A 10,720-nucleotide genomic window follows, 5' to 3' on the forward strand; every position below is an offset into this window, starting at 1 on the left:
AACCCCTTATAGTTTTCCTTCTTACCATCATGGGCACCCAGTGGGAGGCAGGATATGCCATCACCTGCCCCCCTGGAGGTCTGTAACACTGCAAACACAAGGAGATGATGGACGGAGCACTGAAACTTTTCAAACACTCACCCCCAGTCACAGATCTGGGTTGAATCCATCATCGTTCTTTAGCTCACTTCCCCACCCCAGTTCAGACCCAGTAATATGTAAATCAGTCTTGACCCTGTGCCTCATGGGAACAGTCCAGACCGAACTGCCAAGCCAGCTCTTCCCTGGACTGGAAACAAGCATCCTGGGACCGGTTCCGGGGTAACGCCCCTCGTCAGGCAGGCTAGCTTGAACCCAGTGGCAAAGTGAGCAAGGGACCCACGGCTGGGCATACCCTCCCCACTTAGGCCGAACAAAGGAAACCTGTAACATTGGACCGATGTGTTCTCCAAATTGTCCGGAGGGGATACTCCCTCCCCTTCGCGGCTACCCTTCCACCCATGCCACCTGCTTGCGACAGGCTAACTAAGGACCACCTCTCCTTGCTTCGCCAGGAAGTGATGTCTCTCTTTGCCAAGGGAGCCGTCAAGAGGGTGCTGACACCAGAAGTAGGTCGTGGTTGCTATTCCCGCTACTTTCTGATGCCTAAGAAGGACCGAGGTCATTATCCTATCTTAGACCTGCTCCCTCTTATTTTCTTCCTCAAGAAGGAGAACTTCAAAACACTCACACTCGCTCCAGTGCTGCCTAACCTGGATCCAGGAGATTGGATGGTGGCACTGAGTTTGCTGGATACATATTTCCACATCCAAGTCCTCCAATCCTACAGGCAGTACCTGCAGCTCCTGGTGGGCTGTGAGGACTTGGAATTCTCTGTGCTGCTCTTTGGCCACATCAGTTTCCTTGGGTGTTCACAAAGGTGATGGTGGTTGTTGCAGCAGCACGTTTTCGGAGGTTGGGAGTACAAGTCTTGTGATACCTCCACAACTGGCTGCTCAAGGCAAGCTCACCTCAGACATTCATAGACCCCCAAGATGACCGCACACCCAACATGTTTGGGGTTCTCGATGAATATGCAGAAGACACACCTTTGCAGCACCTACCCTTCATAGGAGCCATTCTGAATACAATGCAGTTTTTAGCCTTTTCTCCACCTCAATGATGCCAGGATATTCAGGCTATGATCCTGTTTCGACCTTTGACCTGGATCTTAGTGAGAGCATCTGTAAGACTTCTTGGGCTCCTACATACTGCTTGTGGACCACACCAGGTGCCACATGGAGCTCTGCAGTGATATCGGAAGTCTCAGTGGGCTCAGCACCTAGGAAACCTGTTGCATTTCATTCAGGTGTCAGAGGAGACTGCAAATAATCTGTGGTGGAGGTTTCACAGCAGTTGGACCAGTGGCAAACCCCACTCTCACCTCTCCCAGATCTAGTGATTATGCTGGATGCATCGTTACTGGGATAGAGCTGCCACTTGGGAGAAGTGGAGTTCAGAGGACTTTGGTCTCTGGCAAAGACCCACCTTATCATCAGTCTTTTGGAGTTGCAGCTGATTCACTCGGTACTAAAAGCCTTTCTCCTGCCCATCAAGGAGGAATGTGTATAGGTCCTCACAGACAACACCTCCCCCATGTGGTACTGCAACAAGCAGGGCACAGGAGGCATTGCATCTCTGGGACTGGGCTAGTCTTCAAAGCATTTCCCTGGTTGTACAGCACCTAGCAGGATCTTTAAAAGCCAGGGTGGATCATGAATGGCGATTACACTCCGAGGTGGCCAGGTGAACCTTGGCTCCATCTTTTTTTGCCAGCGCCAAGAACACACCGTGTCCAAATGTTTGCGCACTGAAGTTTATAAAGCAATTCTCTTTCAGAGCTGACTTTTCCCTGGAATGGAGCCTGGGACTCCTGTACGCCTTCCAGCTGCTACCTCTCCTGACCAACATTGTGAAGATCAGGATCAACTGGGCCAAAGTCATTTTAGCGGCCCCAAATTTGTGCAAGGAGAGTGTGGTAGCCAGAACTTCGGGCCGAGAGCATCTATCCTCCGATCAGGCAGCTGTTTCAGGAGGATCTTCTGTTGCAGCCGCAGGGCATAGTTCTGCATCATGCCCTGCACACTCACTCCTCCATGCCTGGAGATTGAGTAGACACAGTTAAATGCGTTTGACCTTCCTTCTGAAGTAGTAGTTGTCATAGTGGTATCCATTCACCAAAACCTTCTATGATGGAGGCAGGGGAAAGTTAATGGCTAGGTGTATCTCTCTGCAGTCACAACCTTTACAAATCCAGTTAACTGATGATTTACTATTTCCTTTCTCTCTAGCCCAACAAGGACTTGCTTTAGTAACTGTAAGATGTTTCTTATTGGCTTTCTTACAGTTGCCTGATCACCCATCATGGATTAAGTGACCTATTGTGATATGTGTTATAAAAAAGGACTGATCCACATGTTCCCTCAAAACCTTTTGAGATACCACAGTGGGACCTTAATTTGGTACTCACGCTTTTGATGTACACTCAATTTGTACTGATGCACAGCTGCCCTTTACTTACCCCACCAACAGTGCCTGTAACGTACATACGCAATGAGCTGGTGGGATTGCTAGGAGTAACACTTTCTCTCTGATGCCGGCACCAGTTCTGCCGATGGCACAGAAAGAACAGATTGCCCTCGGGCTCTGAAGTGAATCCGCTGTGACCTCAGCCGAAGTTGCACCCAGCTTCTTCCAAGACAAATTAGTACTCTGGACTAAGGTTGCATTTCTGCCCAAAGTTGTGACTCCTTTCAACATCAGTTTATCATCCTTCCATGCTCTTTGCTTCACCTCAGACATTCAAAGTCGAAGAAAGAGTCCATCACTTAGACCCCAGGAGAGCCCTGAGCTTCTAAATCAATTGTACTATGGAACATCAGGTGGATAACCAACTCTTTGTGGGTTTCACAAGATATCAGAGGAGTAAGCAGTTCAGAAGAGAACGATTTCAAAGTGGATAGTCTCCTTCAAAGAGATTTTGAGAAGCTGGTTTAGTATATGTGCACACTTATTTAAGTGAAGCACCTTGCACCAATCCAAACAACCCTTATGATGATTTTAGTGGTCTTAGACAATCATAGAAAGCTCTCTAAGTGGTAGCTGTGAAGAGCAGCCTTGAGGCTTAGTCCAGAAGGAGTGTAAAACAGCTTGTTTTACCAGAACATAATCTTATAGGTATAAATTAAAAGAAAAAAGAACCACACAGTGTATTTATAAAAATATGTACTTATTATAAGACACTCACTAACATACAGATATCTCATAGCCGGAGATGTACACAATGCACACAATACTTTTCAGTAGAAACCGTTAAGTAGCATGTAATACACAGTGTTCACCAGGGGGAGACCAAACCATATACTAAAACAGTGGTATGAGAACCACGACTCAAATCAAGACTATACCCAGTAGACGTAGAAGTGCCGGGGACCCAAGGAGCAACCAGAGTTAAGTAACCAGGAACCCCACGGATGCCGTGTGCAGAGTGGGAACACGACCGCTGGCTCAATACAAGTCAATAGGTAAGTCTCGGTTGCAATATTAAAGAAGGACCCTTCCCAGTGCACCCTGAAGAAACCCCATGGAAGACAGAAGGTTGGAGAGCCACCCCACCTGTGGATACCCTAGGAACCAGGATACCTACACCAGGGAAGCCGGGTCAATAGGTGTGAAGTGGCATCGGAAACCACTGTCGAATTGCTGCTGGGGAAGGTGAAAGTGTCCGGTGGAACCAAAGGTGGATTCAAGTTGAGAAGTACCTGCAAGCAGAGGGGACAAAGTCTGTGTCACTGAGGAGTGACCAGGAGGCACGGAAGACACATGCCCACCGTTGTCGAATGTTGCAGGAGAGATGACGGTGACCTTAGAGCTGCAGCTGTGAGGACCAGCGACGCTGTGGAAGACAAGGAGCCATTCACGAGCTGTCCCTTGTTGGATGTTGAAAGTTGAGGAGTCTGTGTCCGTTGAGAGCAGTAACAAGCCTTTGCAACTGCAAACAATGTGGAAAGCGAAGAAGATGCAGTGTCTGGACTAGCAAGGTCCAGGTGACTCACCACAAGCAGGGGAGTCAGGGCAGGCCCTGAGCAACCAGGGAAGCCCACAGCATTCAAAGATGACCCTCAAGAGGACCCACAGGCCGGAGGCACTGGAGTCGCAAGAGGACCTCCAGCAGCTCACCAAAGATGCAGGCCCACGGTGCAAGTGATGCGGTGAGGGCGAAGATCTTGGTCACTGGAGATGCTTGAGGTTGGGGCTACCTGGAGCCTGAAGATCTTGGTGAAAGGAAGCCAACATGCCTTTGCAACTGCAAATCGACAGTGCACAGGGGTTCGGTTCCATCAGCCCCACAACGGATACTGGCCTCAAACTTGGTGAGAGGACAGGGCAGACCTCGAGGGATGTGAAGAACCACCACCTGTGTTGCTGAGCCTTTCAAAGTCCCTAAGTACTTACCATACTAATTTAGGGGAGAAAGCACAGAGACTGGGTTCCTGATTAGCAGGATCCTAGTCAGACTAGTCAGAAACAGCATAACACCAGGCATAAAGTGGAGGTAACCATACAAGCAGATCCTACTTTCCTACATATCCCCCCCCCCCCCCACCCCCCCAACCCCCCCAATGTAAGGAGATGAGACTCACCTGGCCCAGTTGAGTCTTCATTTTCTAAGTGGAAATATCTGGAGAGTCCATCTGCATTGGCATGGTTACTTCCAGATCTATGTTCCACTGTATACTATAGTCCATCCCCTTTAGGGAAATGGACCACCTCAAAAGTTTGGGGTTTTCACCCTTCATCTGGCTACCTGTGAAGAAGCGCTCCTGTTTTAAAATCTGTTGCCTCACGTACAATGCCCTAAGAGGAAAAGGCCCACGATATCTCCAAAACAAACTGACTTGCGCCCCCAGTTGCAATCTCAGATCCAGCTCCCAAGCCCTTTTGTGCGTGCCCAGAATTCGCCAATCTCGCACCGGGGGAAATGCCTTCTCTTATCTTGCCCCAGGTTACTGGAATAAATTACCTATATCCCTACGTGAGACTCCTACATATAGCAAATTCAGAAAATTACTAAAAGCTTACCTATACTAACCTTTCCTGGTTTGCTCCCCCTGCCAGGATCCGCAACAGTGCCGAGATGCCCCCGGGTGAGACTTGCGCTATAGCAAATAATATTAACATAACATCTGTTTAACCATAAAAGGGTCTGTCTGAATAATGAAGTTAGTGCCAAACAAGTATGGCCTCAGATTCTTCAAGGCGCAGAACACAGCAAAGGCTTCCCTCTCGAGGACTGACCAACGGTTCTCCCTGGGGGTCAACCTTCTGCTGATAAAAGCTACTGGTTGATCCTGGCCCTTTGCATTAAGTTGTGACAACACACCCCTACCCCTATCTCAGATGCATCTGTCTGGACAATGAAAGTTTTGGAGTACTCAGGACATTCTTGGGAGCAGTGCACAAGGCCTGCTCCGGGTCATCAAATGTCTTTTGACAGCTTACTGTCCACTGAACTTTCTTGGGCATTTTCTTTGACGTCCGATCATTCGGGGGAGTCACAATGGACCCATATCCCTTTACAAATCTTCTGTAGTACGCAGTCAGGCCTAAGAGAGCTCTGAACTGAGTCTGTGTAGTGGGAGCAACCCAGTCCACAATGGTCTGGAGTTTGTTCTCCAGTGGTTGAACCTGCCCTCCACCTACCTGGCGGCCCAAGTATACAACCTTGCTCTGCCCTATCTGGCACTTGGAGGCCTTGATAGTGAGGCCTGCCTTTTGCAGGACCTCCAGAACATTTCTGAGGTGGACCAGGTGATCCTCCCAGGTGGAGCTAAAGACAGCAATATTATCTAGATATGCTGTACCATATAAGACATTATTCACCAACCTCTGAAATGTGCCAGGTGCGTTCTTCAAACCAAAGGGCATCACAATAAATTGATAATACCGAGTAGGGGTTGAAAGTGCTGTTTTTGGCTTGGCATTGTCAGCTAGTCTGATTTGCCAGTACCCAACAGTTAGGTCAAATGTACTCAGAAACTTGGCTGAGGCCAAAGTATCTATGAGTTCATCTGTCCTGGGAATTGGATGGGCATCAGTCCTAGTGACTACATTGAGGCCTAACACAAAACCTCAGCTCTCTTTTTCCACCCTTGGTGTGCGGTTTTGGCACAAGGACTACTGGACTAGCCCAGGGGCTATCTGAAGGCTCAATGACCCCCAATTCCAGCATCCTTTGGACCACTGTCCTGATGCAGTCCCAGACATGATCAGGCTGTCTGTAGATTTTACTCTTCACATGCAGGCTACCACCTGTGTCTATTTCATGGGTCCACCAGGTGGTCTGTCTGGGTGTCAGGGAGAACATGTGTCTTTAATGATTGAGAACTTGCCTGCAATCAGCTTGCTGCTACTCCGTGAGGCTGCCTGTCAAAGCTAATCCAGGGTTCTGAGAAAGGAGATCACGGAGAGGGCACTCTCTTCCTCCTGTCCCTCATCAGTTGCCATGAACAAGCCCATGTCAGCCCTGTCTACAAAAGGATTTAGGCAGTTCACATGAAGTACCCTATGGGGACTTCTGGGAGTACCTAGGTCCACCAAGTAGGTGACCTCACCCTTTTGCTCAAGTATAGTATGGGCCCCACTCCACTTGTCTTGGAGAGCTGCTGGGGCCACAGGCTCCAACACCCCCACTTTCTGGCCTGGCTGGTAAACAGTCAAGACAGCCTTTTGGTCATGCCAAGCTTTTTGAAGTTCTTAGCTAGCCTTCTTCATGTACTCTGCCAATGCGTGAACGCAGGCCAAGGACATAGTCCACAATGTCCTATCTGAAAGAGACTATTAGTTATAGATTATTTACCTTAGAATTACCCCCAGGTGTCGGACTGGATGCAAATAATTTTTTTCTCAGCAGTACCCCTGCTACCGACGTAGGTGTCGTCGGTCGACTCCGCGTCCGTCGTTGGTGTTGTGGTCGCTGGGATGAGGTCCCGGTGTCTACTTAGACCCCCACCCCTGCACGCTGACGTCGGTTCTTTCTTTTTCCTCGCCAGCCAGCTCAGATCCGGAGAGAGCTTGCCCCTTAGGTGATTTTTGACTAACTTTTTTTTAAACTTTTTGTCAACGTCTTTTGAGTCTTCGACTCCTGCTGCACGAAGGATGTCCAGCCGTCGGCCGGTTTCAAGACCTGTGACTCCTGTCACAAGTTGATGTTGGTTACCGATCCGCACCTCGTATGCCTTTGGTGCCTGGAGCACGACAACGACCCAAAGTCGTGCTCCGACTGGCAGGCCCTGAACCCGAAGTCTTTGCGGGTGCTGTCCCGAAAGCTTGTGGAGGCCCTCCGCTCGAGGTCCCGGTCGACGGGAAGGTCGCGGGACCGGTCGCGGAGCCATCACCACTCGTCATCAAAATCTTCACACTCCTCAGGTAAGTTGAAGACGAAGAAGCATAGTCGCTCTTCGCCTTCTCCCCATCCGTCGGCCAACGTGACGCGGAGCCCGGTGCGTAGTCACTCTCTGACTCCTTCCTCAGAGCCTGCTGGGACGGCTCCGTGCTTCCCTCCCTTTCCCGGAGCCGGAGAGTCCGCAGCCCAGCTCCGTTAATTTTACGAAGCACTGCACAGCCTCTTTGGGCAGCCCACTCTGCAGGTGCGCCTTGGGCACCACGGACTCGGCTGGGGGCCCGAGGCCTTCGATGCCGGCAGCTCTGGCCCCGCAGGGTCCCCAATGATCCAGCCCTGGATCCGGATCGTTGCCAGTCAACCTCATGCTACCTTCCCTTGTGAAGATTCCAGTGGCAACGCCCCCGATGCCGGTTGTGCCCCAACCGGCATCGACCCCAGCCTCACCCCCGATGCGGACACTTTGCAGGACCGACGTTGGTACCGGCGCCGGAGGGTACTTTTATTCCGCTGTTCATTCCTGGCGTTCCCTTCAGCCCTGAGTGGCAGCCAGAGGAGGGTGAGGTGGATTGGGAGGGGGTCTATTGACCCTCTAGCAGACCAACTTGAGAAGCCGTGCTGGCGAGAGGAGATGGGTGATGCCAGTGGTCTGTATACCTCCCCAGACCTTGGTATGCTTTCTCCCCCTACCGTGGCTACGGAGGAGGGAACCTTCTACGCTGTGGTATTGCGTAGGGCAGCTGAGCCTTTGGGTCTCGAGCTTCCTACGGTGGCTGTCAAGACTAACCTCCTGACTGAGGTGACATTCTTCTGGGGACTTGGTCCAAAATTAGCACATGGGTTCCTGTGGACAGGATGATTGCCAGGTGCCACCGCCCGGCCCCGGGCGACCCACTCTTCCTCTCCCAACACCCTACCCCTGATAGCTTGGTGGTCCAAGCCTCATCCTCAAAGGGCACATTCCCTACTGCTTCCCCAGATAGGGAATCCAAGAAGGTGAACATCGCATGTATCTTGGGCCGTTACTCACACACAGTGTAGGATAAGGTTACACAAGTGCTGCTGCAGTGCCTGGAGGAGGCCGGGGCCGTGCTCACCCGTGCTGTTGCTGAGGGTCGAGACGCAGCAAAGTTTACTATCCGGTGTGAGCTGGATACCAATGACTCGCTGGGTAGAACGGTTTCTATGTTCTCAGCCATGAGGCGCCACGCCGAGAACGTCCGGCTTCTCTGTGGATTTCCAATCTACCCTTTTGGACATGCCCATTGGTGGCCGTGGCCTGGTTGATGACAAAGCGGACAACGCGCTTGAGCGTTTCAAGGACTTGGGATCCTTGGGTCTCATGACAACTTCTCACCCCATGCAGTCTGCCTTTCGTGGCTACGTAAGTGGTGCCCCACCACGTTTCACCCAGAGCCACGGGGCTGCACAAGCTACCCAGCCTCTGCGTGGTCGGGGACATGGGACCCAGCATCGTGGGTCTGGGGGCCAGCGGGCGGGCCAGTCCACCAAAGCCCCCCCTGCAGCAGACTCCAAACATTCCTAGTCTGACCTTTCAGAGCCACCAGAGGCCAGTGGGCGGCAGGATTAGCCATCCCCTCCCCCACTGGCACAACATCACGTCAGACAGGTGGGTTTTGCATATAGTGCAAAGGGGCTAATCCTTCCCCTTCAAGACTACTCCCCCCTCCATGCCACCAACACTCCATCGCATGTCGGAGGATCATTTGGCCCTTCTCCGACAGGAAGTTGCGGCTCTCTTGTCCAAGGGAGCTATCGAACGCGTCCCTGTGCCAGAAGTAGGTCGTGGTTGCTACTCCCACTACTTCTTGGTACCCAAGAAGGACAAAGGCCTGTGTCCTATATTAAACCTCGGGGACGTCAACCGCTTCCTCCGGAAGGAGAAGTTCAAGACGTTAACATTGGCTCAGGTCTTGTCTGCCCTCTACCCTGGAGACTGGATGGTAGTGTTGGACTTGCAGGATGCGTACTTTCACATTCCCGTCTTGCCTTCCCACCGGAATTACCTACGGTTCACGGTAGGCCATGAGGTCTTTCAGTTTACCGTGCTCCCCTTTGGCACTCCTCGGTGTTCACGAAAGTGATGGCAGTGGTCGCAGCTCATTGCGCAGATCAGGGGTGCAGTCCTCCCCAATCTCGACGACTGGCTGTTGAAGGTGGGCTCGCTCCAGGGTGTCTTCTCCCACCTCCAGACTACGTTGGACAGTCTGCATTCTGTGGGGTTTACAGTCAACGTGACGAAGTCGCGCCCGATTCCTTCCCAGAAGCTCCTTTTCATTGGAGAAATTCTGTACACAGCTCAGTTTCAGGTCTATCCTCCCGAGCAGCGAGTCCGGGATATTTGGGCTATGATACAGATATTTCAGCCTCTATCCTGGATTTCGGGGAGAATGACCCTGAGGCTGCTGAGCCTCATTGTGAGAAGTTGGCCTGGTATATGCTGACCACTAATTAAAGTGGGCACCTTGTACCAGTCCAAACAACCCATAGTGATGATTAGGTTAAAGACAACATTTATAGAAAGCTATCCTAGTGGTAGCTGTGGAGAGCAGCCTTCAGGCTAAGTCTCGAAGGAATATAAAGCAGCTTGTTTTACCAGATCAGAACCTCCTGAATGACCAAATGAAAGGAGAAGCACACAAGAGATATATAAAATATATGTATTTATTACTAAACACTCTCTACTAACCTCTTTATGAGATTAGAGCACAAAGCACACAATATTAAATCACTAGAACAACAGTAAATAGCACAATAAACAGCTGGCTCCAGGGGGAGACCGAACCATATACTAAGAAAGTGGTATAACAACCACGACTTAACTAGACACAGTGCCTAGAGCATGTAGAATCGCTGGGTCAGATGCGTTAAGGTGCCTGCTGCTGCAGGGGAGTAACTCCTTTACTCCAAGGGAGATTCTTCAGTCGTCCAGCAAAGTGTGGATCGTCGAAGTACTTGGTTTCTGTAGCAGAGTTTAGGCCAGGTAAAATCTAAAGTCCTGTAGTCAGAGTTCCTACTTTATACCCAAGGAAGGGGTGGGACAAACTCTGGGGACCCACCTATGGGAGGGACAGGACAGAGGGGTGACTACACCCATGTCCTTTGTCCAGTTTTGGGCCAGAGCAGAAGCAAATGGCTCCTGCAACCGGTTTGAACTGGACTAAGCACGGGGATACCAAATGTGCCCCCAGTGGAGGCTCTCAAACACTCTCAGCGTGCACCCACCTAGACCCAATACACATAAATCCTGTCTGGGAG

Source organism: Triturus cristatus, chromosome 12, assembly GCF_964204655.1.
Source record: "Triturus cristatus chromosome 12, aTriCri1.1, whole genome shotgun sequence".
Lineage (NCBI taxonomy): Eukaryota > Metazoa > Chordata > Amphibia > Caudata > Salamandridae > Triturus > Triturus cristatus.